The sequence below is a fragment of the Ochotona princeps genome, chromosome 20, assembly GCF_030435755.1.
Source record: "Ochotona princeps isolate mOchPri1 chromosome 20, mOchPri1.hap1, whole genome shotgun sequence".
Classification (NCBI taxonomy): Eukaryota; Metazoa; Chordata; class Mammalia; order Lagomorpha; family Ochotonidae; genus Ochotona; species Ochotona princeps.
In genome coordinates this window covers 3,372,979-3,386,251 of record NC_080851.1, presented here as the reverse complement: position 1 = coordinate 3,386,251, position 13,273 = coordinate 3,372,979, and positions in this window count along the sequence as shown.

The window sequence follows — 13,273 nt, the reverse complement described above, 5'->3', positions numbered from 1 at the left end:
GTTTAAACAGGGTGGCTTCTCATGTGTACCTTGGAGATCAGGGGTGGAAGGGAGATGCAGACCAGGCCAGCCAGGCAGACGTGGCCTAGAGGAAGCCAGAGTGAAGGTTGTCAAAGGAGCAGAGGTTGTTAACTGGACGGGAAACGTGGCCGAGGGAGGGGGCTCGCGGTGGGCAGGGCCTGTAGCCATCTGGGCCATTCCACAGCGATTCTTTTGTGGGATCTGTCAACACACGGGTAAGGAGACCTACCACATAATCTCCAAAACAAAACATTTCCTTTTAGAGAAATTTCACAACCCTAAGAGTAGTTTTTATGCAGAACTGTAGAGGAAGTAATTAAAGATCCCCTATGTAAAAACTGTTGCAGATTCATTTACAAAGTCCACCTCTTCTGCTTCCAGAGGTGAGAAGCAAAACCAGCTGTCCCATCAAGTGGTCACTGCGTCTCAGTGCACACAGGCCTGTCTTAAGAATAATCAGAGAAGAAACGGATCAACTCCAGGAAATGAAACACACAGTGCATGCACAGAGCTTGCCATGGGCGAGAACCTGCTGCAGACCAGGCAACAGGAAACTCACGGAGTTTCAGCTGCAGGTTCAGCACGGAGGGTGTGCTGGCTCCCTGTGGAGCTTGCACAGCCCCAGGGAAAGCCCAGTGGACAGGGCCAGGCCCTCCTGCACCTGTAGGCCTTTTCGTCAGGACCTCAAGACGGTTGCAGGGTGCATTTCAGCCCCCCACACTGGGCACACTGATTGTTTACAGTCCTGGAAGCGGCAGCTCTGAGATCCAGGTGCCAGGGGATTCAGTCTTGGGGAGGCCCTGTCCCACGGGGGTGTGAGGGTCAGCTGGGCCGTGCAGCATTGGGCTGTCTGTGTGCGACCCTGTATGGGGGTCACTGCCTGTTCCCTTCCCCCTCCTTCCAGTGATGTCCCTGAGCAGCTATCTGTCCCCACCTCAGCTCTGGCTGTCATCCGGTGCCTAGTCCTGTGATCCCTCCCTGGAAACGCTGGGAGCACTGGACACTGCACAGCCCTGGCGGGGACGAGTGGTGGTGGGGACTGCTTCCCAGGTGGAGCATGGGGTGGGCAGGTGAAAATGGGGCAAGGGTCTGAGACCCCTCCTTACCACCACCAAGGCTGTTGCTACTAAGCCACTGATTTCCTTCTCCACAGTACATGAGGGCTGTGGGTGACAGGGCATACAGGATGCACAGCGAGGCCAGAATTAGGCTGCAGGTGGTCCCAGCATGGAGGCTGGCCGAGAGTGGGTGCCACACGCAATATGGGATACCAAAAAAATACACACTTAATTGCTACAGAAAGTGCTGTGAGAACCAGAGCTATATTTGGACTGCGATGGCTTATTGGCAGATGCTGGGGGGATGCTGAAGGGGGGAGGCTTGGGGTCAGAGTCAGAGCAATTAAAAAAATTTTTTTTGTGCAAAATAATAGACCATCTTTTTTTTTTTTTTTTTTTGTTAAAGATTTATTCATTTTTATTACAGCCAGATATATACAGAGGAGAGACAGAGAGGAAGATCTTCCGTCCGATGATTCACTCCCCAAGTGAGCCGCAACGGGCCGATGCGCGCCAATCCGAAGCCCGGAACCTGGAACCTCTTCCGGGTCTCCCACGCGGGTGCAGTGTCCCAATGCATTGGGCCGTCCTCAACTGCTTTCCCAGGCCACAAGCAGGGAGCTGGATGGGAAGTGGAGCTGCCGGGATTAGAACCGGCGCCCATATGGGATCCCGGGGCTTTCAAGGCGAGGACTTTAGCCGCTAGGCCACGCCACCGGGCCCAATAGACCATCTTTTAAAAGGTTGTGAGCGACAATACCAGCTGTTAGAGTCACACTTTGAAATCATCTCCCGTGATGGGAGAAGGAGGTGACTTGTGGGAGGTGGGAAGGACCAGAAGGGATGTTTTCAGTGCTTATGGCAGGTGTACCCTCACATGGCACCTGCAAACCTCGAGACTTGCTCCTTCTGATCAGAATGGACTAACATCCTGGCCATCCAGCGGAGAGGGTGGGTTCCTGCTGGACAGCAGGCTCTCGGCAACCTCTCTCCATGGCCTTCTAGGACATGGCTGCCATGCCTTCTCCGAGTCACTCATGGGTCAGCATTGATTCCTGACACCAAGCCCACTTTAAGGTGGTTGGACAAGGAGAGTTGGGGAGGACAGCAGACCCAGAAGAGGGACATGTGGCCATTGCTGCTGGGAAAGAAGGATGTGACCTTGTAGCGACTTTACAAAAGTGAATTGAGAATACCAGGAGGACTCAGGGACAGTGACCAGGGAGGACTCAGGGACAGTGACCAGGGAGGAGGACTCAGTCACACTACCGGGGGAAGCCCTAGTAACCAACGGTGGACAAGCACTTTTTCTCTATACCTGTTGACCACATGTCTGCCTTCCAGAGTGTGTACATGACTTGCCTCAGTTTTCGTTTTCTTGCCCAGAGTGTGATCGCACGATCGGATTGTCTGTATATGTCTGGTTTTTACAGAAGCTACAAACTGTTTCTCCAAGGGGCGGTGCTGCTTCCCTGCCGGCCGCCGGCCAGCGTGCCCTCTTCCTTGCCACATAGCAGGTGCTGCATTGCTATTGGCTGTGGTTTGTCTTGCTCTGCATACTTGGGCACCTGCAGGAGTAGACACCTCACAGGCCTTTGTTCTTTGAAATTCTCTTCCAAGACTTTCTAGCTCTTTCTATCTTTTATGAGTTCTTCACATATTGCAGACGCTAATCTTCGTTAGATATGGGCTTGGAGATTTGTTTCCTGGCTTTTAGATTGTTTTATTCAGTTGATTGAGCTTTGCAGAATGGAGGTTTTGTCTTTTCTTTTTTAATTTGAGAGACAGAGAGAGTGAAAGAGGGAGCTCCCATGTGCTGGTTATTTCCTGCAAATCCAGTACAGCCAGGTGGCCAAAGCTGGGGGCTGGGCATTCCACCCAGGTGTCCCAGGAGGTGGCAGGGCCCAGCTCCTAGGCGTGTCACTGCTCTCCCGCGGCTGCATTAGGGGAAACCTGGGGTTACGGTCGGAGCTATGAAGTGATCCTCACCATTCAGGTGTGTAACCAGCATCTTAACCTCTGGCCCCGCCCCCTTCCCGGGCTGTGTGCATCTGTGTCAGCTGTGTTTTTGTGTCGAGATTAAGGCAATAAGCCCAAGATCCTGAAACCTTTCTAGTGTTTTCCTTTGCGAACTTTCAAGGTTTCCCATGTTGTGAAATCTGTGAGCAGTATTGAGTTAATGCGAAGTAAATTTTTTTTTTGCCTATGGAGGTGCAATGACTCCGGTAACATTTGTAGAAAGTGCTGCTCCTTCTGAGCGGCTTGCACGTCTCCAAAAGCTGCCAGCTGTGCGCGAGGGTCTGTGTCTGGTTCCGCGTGCTACGTGGATGTGTGTGTGCTTCTCTGCCCTTCACACTGCCGCCAGGGGAGAGCGTCAGGGTGCTCTGCCTCCTTCGCCCTTCCTGCCTTTCTGTGTGTGGAGGCTGGATGAGTGCAGGTTCCCGTTGCTCGCAGCACGGCAAGTCTTTCTGGACTTGGAGGGCACAGCCTGGAACTTGTCTGGAGGTTGACAAAATGGATGTTTCTAGTACACAGCACTGTTTTTCCTTTATTTGTTCAGATTTCTTTACATTTCTTTAACCAGAATATTTCCATTTTTATTCCTTAAAAATTTAATTTGTTTATTTGAGACATTTATAAAGGGGAAGAAGCAGACTTTCCACCCACTGGTTCATCCCCCAAATGGCTGCAATGGCTGAGGCTGGGCCTGGCAGAAACCAGGACCAAGCGCTTCTGCTGGGTCTCCCACATGGGTGAAGGGGCCCAAGTACGTGGGCCATTTTCCTCTGCCTTCCCAGGTGCACTAGGAGAGAGCTGGAGCAGAAGCGAAGCAGCCGAGACTTGAACCAGTGCCCAGGAGGACTTCTGGCCCTGCAGTGTGGTGGAAGGGGGGCTACTAGCTACTGGCTACTAGCGGGAGTTTCCACTGCAGGCAGCTAAGCCCTGAGGGCTGGCTCTCGCCTCTGGGTCCTGTGGGCTGGGCTTGGGCCAGGGTACCTCCTGGGGGTGGGGTCAGGAGGGACTTCAGGACAGTCACTTCAGCCTCCACCTGGCCACTTGCCAGAGCAAGCCAGGTCCTCAGGCAGCCCCAGGATCTTGGTGACCCTGCGAGGCCAAAAGCAGCTCAGATAAATGCAGGTGCAACTGCATGCCTGGGAGTGGCCCCAGCTCAGAACGGGCCCAACGTGGGGCGACGGCTGCGGATCAGCTGAGATTAAAATGGATATCCGGGAATAAAAATAGACCTTTGGCTTTAAAATAAAATCTCTCCCAAAATAGCAACTCTTCTGGGGGGAAAAGAAGTAAGTGAATGGGTGTGAGGAAGGCAGCTGGGGCTGGAGTGCTTCTGAGTTTGGTCTGGAAGGGGTGTGTGAGATCATCTGGAGTGGCAGTGGGCCTGTCATCGCACTGCATAGGAGCTGCTGTGGTCTGATGTCAGCGTCAGGGCCCTCTTACCCATGCTTCACCAGGTGATCTTACTGGAAGTGAGGTCAAGTTGCAATTACGTGTCCTCAGGCATATCATTAAGATGGGATGCTGATCTGATGCGACGGATGCTTGTGCTAAAAGGCACTGGCTGAGTGCAGGCTCCCAGGAGGAGTTAGAATGACACTGCTCCAGCCACATCCAGCTTGGGAGCCAGGCCGGCCACACCCACCCTTGCAGGCCTGCCACACCCACCCTGGGCTTGCACTCCGGCTCTCCAGGGCTGCAAGACAACAAACTTCTGGTTTTAAGCCACCCAGAATGTGGGACCTTGTCCCAGCAGCCAGAGCAGACTGATGCCCAAGCCACCCGCAGCCCTGATGAACCACTGCTCCTGGCTCCAGCTGACTGGGGGTAGCAGGGGTCCCTGCAGGAGCTGGATCCCTGGGACTCCCAGGAGAGCCAGGAGGAGGCACAAGGGCCCTGCCCATGGCTCGGCCAAGGGAATGAAAGGAGACATTTACTTTGACGGAAAAAATGTTGAGATTCGTGCAGGAGAGGGGACTTCGGAAAGGTCATGGGATGCACACAGATTTCAACATTGTTTTGCACAAAAATGAACTGGTCTCGTACTTTGTGAAGTACCCCGGGCACCCACTGTCCTGAGCACCCGCACGGAGGGAGATTTGTTCTAGGGATGGTAGGGTGGGAAGCTGCAGGGCAGTTACGCAGGTGTGCAGGCAGAGCCTGGGTGGCTCTGAGGTAGAAGCTCAACTTGAGGGGCTGCGAAGGCGGCTGCCTCCTCCTGTGGAGCGCTCCCTCTCTCGGGCTTCCGATTGCCAGAGCCTGGATCTTGCAGAGGGCAATGCGTTCTATTCAGACTTAGAGATTGAAACATCAACTTCACCTAATAATATCATCACAAGACATAAAGGATATTTGGCCACATGTCTGAGTAACCAGACATCATCAGCGGAACAGCTCTCAGAACCAGACATCATCAGTTGAACATCTCTCAGAACCAGACATCATCAGTTGAACATCTCTCAGAACCAGACATCATCAGAGGAACACCTGTCATTTCCTCCAAGGATTAATAGTTTTCCTGGGTCTATTTCTGAATTGTTTTGTTCTGTAGTTCAATTTGTTCCTTCACCTTCTTCAAGAAGGTCCTGCCTCTCCTTGGGTTTTTGTCTTTATAGTCAGGGTTTGAAATGAGACTGTCAATTTTATATGAAAAGCCTTGTAGGGGTTTTGGCTGGGATGTGGAGGGAACGGGCGTCTTTTAGCTATGTCAACCTTTGCATTTCCTGGGTTTCTTCAGCACTCCCAGCACCTGTGTTATGTTAGATTTATTCCCCGATATCTTTTGTGATTTTTACTGCTCTTCTGAACAAAAGCTTCTGAAAGATTCTGTGCTCATTTTTGCAGAAGGATAATGCATACTTTACTTTTGCTGCTGACAGAAGCAGCCATGTTGCTAAGTGCCCCAGGTTTCTTGCACTGTGTCTGACAGTGGTAGCTCAGTCGCCGGGGGTTTCTCTGTTGAGCTTTCAGTCTTCACTTGCTGAGGCCCCCAGATATTCTGGATGTAAGTTTTATGAGCAGTTTCTTTGTTTTATTCTGTATTTATGAAGAAAATGTTTCTAAATTTTTATCATGAAGAATAATTGTTCTGATGGGCATATGTCGTCAGGTTGACAAGCTCCCTCCTGTTTGCATTAAGTGGGAGATTTCTCATGAAAACACGATAAATCCCACCAAATGACTTTACTCTGTTGGCTGAGGCGACCCCGTGGTCTCCCGCTCACTCATGGTAACTTGGAGAGACAGTTACACATTTTTAGTGTGAACAGCATGGTAGCTTAGAAAAGAAGCTGTGTGTAGAGTATATCCTTGCTAAAAATGCTGCAAATTAAAAAACAAAAGTCTATTTATTCCCCCTTTCTGTTTAATTTGAAAAGCAGAATGAAGTAGAGAGATCTTCCATGTACTGGTTCACTCCCCAGATGCCCACAACAGTCAGAGCTGAGCCTGAACTTGGAGCCAACAACTCCACGCAGGGCTCCCCGCCTTGCTATCGAGGCAAGGGGCTGAAGACCGAGCAGATCGTCCTGGGTTGGTGAACCTGGTCATCCATCAGTCAACCCAGGGGCTGCATTTAGGGACTGCAGGCTGGTGGACTGGGTGGGGGTGAGAGGCACCAGACCCAGGCTTGTGCCAGCCTTGTGTCTATTGGTTTGGGTGGACCCTGTGACATATCCTCATGGGTCCCTTGGTAAGTCCGCTGCTTTCCTGGCTCCCTGAGCCCCAACAAGTGATGGGGGTTGGGAGGAGCTCCAGGATGCAGACAAGGGGGATGGAAGTTGGGTGACTTGACATCTGAGGTGGAGCTGTCTGTGGGTTTCCGCTCACCACAGGGAGAGTGTCGACATTGGGCACTGTGTGGTGGGGCTGGAGGCTCTGCCCAGGCGTGAGTGCAGAGTGGGGCTGCGGGCTTCCTTCTGTCTCCTCTGAGAGCTGGGTCTGGCAGGGGCGTGCAGGGCACAGAGGACAGAGGCACACAGAAGAATTCCAGGTGGGGCTTGCAGGGGGAGGGCCGGGCAGGGGAGCCCCAGGATGGATAGCGGCCTCCAGCTCTCCTGCTCCTGGGGTGGCCGTGGGTGCTTCTGGTTGGATAAACTGGAAAGCCAGCACTGGAAGAATGGGAGTGTGTCTCCTTCACCCACGGTCTCGCTCGAATGCACTCAAACATGCGTTTCTTTTTATAGGGTTTTTCTCAGGATTGTGTGCTGTGAAAACGCTTGGGAGCTTGCTTTGAGGCACTTGGGAGCTCTGTATATTTTTCTTTTTTAAGAGCAAGACATGGGAAAAGCCCCTCCACGTTTCACCTGGAGCGCTGTGCTGACTGGCAAGGAGGAGGGGCAGGGCAAGGCCCAGAGCAGGTGCAGCGGTCCTGCGGGAGTCGCCAGGATCCCATGCGGGAAACGCAGAGGAAGGAGCTATTCTGGGCCTGCAATCCGCAGGACTGGGGACAGACTGGGCGTGGGGAGCAGAGGAAGGCGGGTAGCAAGCTGCCGAGCAGCGGGTGTGGGCTGGGGGCAGGGCTGGGGGGCCGCCGGGAGCGTGCCCACGTGTGAGTGTGTGGTGTGTGTATGGTGGGGTGTGTGTGTGTGGTGTGATCACAGTGCATCTATGAGCATGAGAAGCTCTGCTTAAGCCAGACTCGGGCAGCGTCCAGGCTGCTGGGCAGGCTCCCTGGCTCCGGGGCGCTCCTTGGGGTTCCTCCGGAGCAGGGCGGACCCCTTGCCTTAAAGGAGATGGAGGCTTTATTTTCAAATCTTTGTGCACTTTTGGTTTTTCTTTTAATCCCAGATGGCCCTTTAAGCTTCTGGCTCCTATATTTAACCTGTTTAATGAGATTTCTTTCCCAGTAATTCCTGAAACGGGTAATCTCTAATTGGGTCAAATTTTCTACCCACAAGACAGCGATTCTATTTTTAGCAAATCCTCGGCCGGGGCTCCTCGGCCTTTCCGCTGCAGCTGCCGGGAGCCTGCTCCGCTCTCCTGAGCCAGGCCCGATTTAAACGTTTTCCCGCTAGCTCGCCTGCGCCTCGCCTCCGCCTCGCCTCCGCCCATCTGCAGGGCCCTGGGATGGTTTTCACAAATCCATTTAATGTCCGTCAGCTTAGCTCTCAGGCTCACTCTGAATAGCAGGGCAGCTGGGCTTTAGGGCAGTGCCTGAGTGCTCAGCATTTGCAGCCTTTGCTCACGTTGTGGCCCTGGGTGGCGGGTGGGGCAGGCGGGACACCCAGCAGAAAGCCACCGGCTCCAGCTGACCCGCAGCGGCCCCACCCGTGTTCCCGGCTTCCTGCATCCCGCCAGGACACCCGCTTTCTTGGCATGTACCAGGCCCCATGTGCTGACGCCTACCGGAGCCTCCAAGCCTGTTGGGCATCCCTCCTCTGGGCTCCTAGGGGGCAGGGTGGGTGGGGGGCTTCCCTGGGTCCCCGTTCCTAGGACAGTGTGTTTTATTCTGACCCAGCCCCTGAGGTGCACTTGCCTCAGCCCAGCGTGGAGCTTGCAAGAGGCTGGTCTGTGGGTGGGTGGGCCTCGGGACCCACCTGCTCACCTGAATTGGTCCCTGAAGGCAAGGATGTCGGCGAGACGGAGACAGACGGGGGCAGCCTGTGTTTGCTGCTTCTCCAAGCTCCGTTATCTCTTAGCAGTGTCCAGAGTGACATAGTTCTGGAAGCTTCTGTTCTCCCCCCTCCCTCCCAGGGACTCTCAGAAGGATACCTAGCCCAGCATCACCTCCATCTGCAGAGCTCGGGGCTAGACCTGGGTTGGGGGTCTACTCACCCTGAGACCACAGCTGGAAGATGTGAGCTGCCGCCCAACAGCCTCCCCTGCTGGAGACACTGCCTGGGCGTGTGAGCTTGGGGTCCAGCAGGTGACCCTCGGCAGGTGGCGGGCCCCAGGCCAACAGCGGACACCTGCCTAGGATAAAGGCTCATTTCTCCAGCAGGCTGTGACTCCCTCTTTGCCCCGGGGTCTCCAGCCAGGCAGCCCACCCACCACCTGAGTTTCAGATTTACCAGCCTTGGTCCAGTTCTTCACACACACACACACACACACACACACACACACACACTCCCCAGGGACCCCACTCCAGCCCTCCCAACGCGTTCCTGCTATGAGCATAGCGTATGTGTGTTTAAACATTTAGGTACCTTGGGGTCTGTCTTGGAAACGCCCTCCAGTTTGAATATCTTCAGTAAATCTTGCTTTGCACACTGAAAAAAAAAAAAGAGATTTACTTGAAATAAATAAATTTTATTTTACAGAGAGAGAAGGCCTATCCACTGTTTTACCGCCACCCCCCATGGCTGTGACGGCCAGAGCTTCTGGGTCTCCCACGCAGGTACAGTGGCCCAAGCACTTGAGCTGCTTTCCTAGGTTGTCAGGAGAGAGCCGGGTTAGAAGTGGAGCAGCTGGGACATGAGCCAGAGCTGCTGGCGCCCCAGCATGCAGGGTGAGCCGGTGAGGGCCGAGATCAGTAAGAGCTGCGTGTGTTGCTACTCCAGCCAGGAGGCTGTCCTGGAGCCCCTGACCAAGGCCCCTTCTCCCAGGGCCACCCTGCCCCGCTGCTCATGTCTGCTGCCTGGATGGCTGCTTGTCCCGTGCAGGCTTGCGAGCAGGGCGTGGCCCAGCCACCCCTTCTTCCTTCCTTGCTTGGGTGGGTGGCCCAGAGCTCTGAGCATGCAGGTCCCTCTGCTGCCACCCTGGCCCATCCCCAGGTGGGAACACTGGTCCCTGGCTCGGGCCCTGGTCCTCACAGGACACTGGTCCCCTGGCCCATCCCTAAGTGGGGACAGTGGTCCCCTGGCTCGGGCCCTGGTCCTCACAGGACACTGTTCCCCTGGCCTTGACCATCACAGGACACTGGTCCCCTGGCCCATCCCTAAGTGGGGACAGTGGTCCCCTGGCTCGGGCCCTGGTCCTCACAGGACACTGTTCCCCTGGCCTTGACCATCACAGGACACTGGTCCCCTGGCCCATCCCTAAGTGGGGACACTGGTCCCCTGGCCCTCACAGGACACTGGTCCCCTGACCCATCCCTAAGTGGGGACACTGGTCCCCTGGCCCTGGCCCTCACAGGACACTGGTCCCCTAGCCCCCACACAGCCGCTTCCCAGAGCAGTGGCAGGGAGGTGCATACCAGATGTCCTCTCGTGCCCACAGGTGTGTTGTAGCCACCTGTCACATGGACAGACACCTGTTTAGGGTTACAGGTGCCTCTCCCACCAGGCCAGATGCTCTGATGGACAGGGTCTGCCCTGCTCAGCACCACATGCTTCAATGACAAGGATGATACACAAACCTCGGCATACCAGCTGGCTCTCCCTGCACACGGGGACACACAGCAAATACCTGGTGCCCAGTGTCTCCCTATGCTGACTGAGACCCTGGTGTGGTGCTGAGGCTGCCAAGGCCCTGGGGACTAGGAGTGTGGCCCACTCATGCTGCTGGTTGGAATCAGGGAGACCAACTCCTTCTGCCTCTGCCTGTGGGTCGTGGTGAACCATCACCACAGGCTTTCCTGTGGTGTCAGGGTCTGGGCAGCACATGGGTGACCAATACGACATGCTGTAGTCACATGACCCTGGCCAGGCTGGGCAGGATGACACATTCCAGTGGAGCCTCAATCCCACTGACTCTCTAACTCTGGGGCTGTGGGTCTGTCACAGCTGCTGATAGTAGACCTGACCTTGCCACCCCGGCTTCTGTCCCTATAGCTCTGCTGTCCGGTGTGCTGGATGAAAGCGCCATGCCTTGGAGCTGGAGGAAACCTGAAGACACGTGGGTGATGCTTCCCATGGCCATACTCAAATGTACCAAGCAGAACAGCAGGGAAGGTGGGGACACAGGTGGGCGCCCTGGGCCTGTCCCGGGAGGATGGGGTCGGGAGTGGTCCCTCACAAGGCAGCCAGATGTACAGGGCACCCTGCCTCAGAGCATGCTGTAGCCACTTGTCGCTTGGGCTGCTCCCCGGCTAGCTCCCTGTTCCTGCCTGCCAGGCTTGGGTTCCACAGTGGCTGGAGGCCACTGCTGTGGATGATGGGACAGCTCCTGCAGGTCCCCCAGCAGGAAAGGCAGAGCAGGACGGAGTCCCATGCCCTCCCTTTCCAAGGCCAAGTTTCCGGCTGGAGTCAGGGGAATCCAGCTGGCTTCCCCACCACCCATGCTGGCCCCAAATGCACCTGCTTAGCTGGGCTGGCTGCAGTGACACGTGCCCAATGTCTGTGTAGGAGTGGCCTCTGTGCTCTGTCCACTGTGCATGTGGGTCCCACTCCCCACAGGTCCTGGGTGCCTGGTGCCAGGAGACACAGCACACAGAGGGCAGCAGCTGTCAGTCACCCTGCTAGGAAGGGCTGTGCTGATTCCAGCCTGGCGTAGCAAACCCAGGAGGCCACATTCCTGAAGCTGTGATGCCACAGGACCTGTGTGCAGTGGCCGTGAGCTGTGCTGGGCTCCAGGCTGGTCCCCTTGGTGCCCTCCCCATCTGGGAAACTCAATGATGGAGAAAAAAGTTCAGGACCCTTGGTGGTCAGGACTCTACAAAGATGCGCAGGAGAGATGTGCCAAGTGGTGAGCCAGGACACAGGGGGGCGTTGGAGAGCCGACCAGCCGAGGGGCCCTTTGCTCCGGCTGGTCGGCTGTGACCCGTGTCCACTGCGGGGGTCTCTAAGGTGTCTGCTATACTGACAGAGATGCCAGCGGGGGAGGGAGCCAGAGGCAGGAGACTGCCGCAGGGACCACACCACTTAGCCCTTGACTGGGGAGCAGTCATGACCAGGTGCTGTGCCCATGGCAAACCTCTTGCTGTTCAAGTCCGAAGGTACTTGGAAGCGCACACAGGCTCTGAGCAGTGGCTCCGTGTAAGGTGTAAGGAGAGAGAGGCCCCGGCAGTGCTGAGGGGCTGTTCACATTTGGGCTCTGCAGACACGGGGTCACGCTTGCTCCATTTCCGCCTGTGGTCCCTTGGCTACAGTGCAGTCACCGGCCGTGAACACACAGCATCCAGCAGGAGGGCGGACGCAGCACTGGGCTCCTAGAGAACTTTCACGGGCCTTACTGGGCTTCCGGGATAGGAGGGCAGCACGCAGGCTGCAGAGGGGCATTGGGGAGGGGCAGGGAAGTTGGAGCCCCTGTTGAGGGGATTGCCTAGGGGCAGGAGCCAGCCAGTCATCAAGTTTGTCCAGCTCTTTACTGGGGGCCAGCCAGCCCCCACCCTGAGTTCCAAGCCGTCCCCCCCCCAAAAAAAAACACCCTGGACTTCAGATGCAAATGTCCGTCTCATGTGGTCCCACCGAATGCTGATTCAGGCAGTGCCTTACACCCAGATATCAGCCTGGGCGTTAGTTATCACCTGAGAGGCACCGGGACCAATGGGGTTCTGCGGTATTCCTGCCTCCCACGGCCCTCATCCAGGGCTCCGCAGGTCCGGCCCAGCCTAGGGCTGACTGGCATAGACGCTGCCCATAGTCCATCACTCCCGTGCTCGCGATGACTCGGGGTCCTCACCGGACGGAGGCAGTGACCCCGGTGCCCACCCTGAACATCACTGCTGCGTGAAGCGCCGGCGTGGGGTTCTCCTTCTGCCGCGACAGGCCAGTGCACGCCCCGCACCTCGTTGCCGCTGCGGGCAGCCGGACGCCAGTCTCTCCTGGGCGAAGCGCAGCGCCCCATTCCTGCACCTGCAGCTCCGGGAGACCGTGCAGCCGCCGACTCCTCCGGCCGGGCTGCTCCGACGTGTCCCCGCCCCCTGCCGCAGCCTCACGCCCCGCACCTGCGCACGCGGTTTGCAGGGACCCCGGGGAACAGCCACGTGGAGGGTCCCCCGCGCGTGTGGAGGGGCCGCCACGCTCCTCCCAGCCCCGGGGCGTCCCCAGGCCTCGCTCCGCCGCCCCGCCCCGGTCCGCAGGCGAGCGCGGGCTTTCCCCACGCCGAGCGGCCTGGCTTTTATTGGGGGAGGGGGAGGCGCGTCTCGCGCCTCCCTCCCTGACATTTCGAGGATTTCCTCCTTTTTAAGGTCCCCAAAAACGTGGAGGGGGGAGGGCTCCCCCGTGTGCGGGCGGGGTAGCTGAGGCCGTGAGGGGCGAGGCAGGTGCAGGTGGGCGGGCACGCGGGGGACCCCAGGTGGGGCGCAGGCGGCTTCGCGGCGCTCGGGCCCTGCTGTCGCAGCGCGGCCAGCGGCCGGGGCC